Genomic DNA, 554 nt, shown 5'->3' with positions numbered 1-554 from the left:
AGCAGGTTGCTCAAAGCCCCATCCAGCCTGGTCTTGAACACTTCCAGGGAGGGGGCATCCACAACTTCTCTGAGCAGAAGTTATGCAAACGAGCTCCTAAAACTTCAGGATTTTTTCCTTTTAACTTAAAAGCCTAATCCCTTTCTAAATATAGGTTTATTAAAACAAGTTTAGCAAAAATTGTTTCTTTATGATGATTAGTTGCATAGCAGGTTTCTGTAGTGTAGTGGTTATCATGTTTGCCTAACACGCGAAAGGTCCCTGGTTCGAAACCAGGCAGAAACAGAGTTTTTTGCCCCAGGGAGGTGATGGAGTCACCATCTCTGGATGTGTTTAAGAAAAGACTGGACATGGCACTTCGTGCCATGGTCTAGTTGACAGGGTGGTGTCAGGGCAACGGTTGGACTCGATGATGCCAGAGGTCTCTTCCAACCTGGTTGATTTTGTGATTCTGTGAATAGAGATAGCTGACTCATTTCCAGTTCTCTTCTGTAACAATCAGTTTTTGCATTCTGAATGTTCACATTGTAAATTTTCCTATTTAAAAATGCCTT

General features: G+C 42.1%; 1 non-coding gene across 1 annotated transcript; it reads left to right on the top strand.

Annotated features, from left to right (window-relative positions):
• The first annotated feature begins 212 nt into the window (after positions 1-212).
• On the top strand, positions 213-285 carry TRNAV-AAC (transfer RNA valine (anticodon AAC)). Its single transcript has one exon. It is a non-coding gene; the product is annotated as a tRNA-Val (tRNA).
• Positions 286-554: the final 269 nt, after the last annotated feature.

The sequence above is a fragment of the Nyctibius grandis genome, chromosome 6 (assembly GCF_013368605.1).
Source record: "Nyctibius grandis isolate bNycGra1 chromosome 6, bNycGra1.pri, whole genome shotgun sequence".
In the NCBI taxonomy this organism is placed as follows: Eukaryota; Metazoa; Chordata; class Aves; order Nyctibiiformes; family Nyctibiidae; genus Nyctibius; species Nyctibius grandis.
Note: the sequence above shows the minus strand (reverse complement) of the source record. Positions and strands in the feature narration are given on the sequence as shown.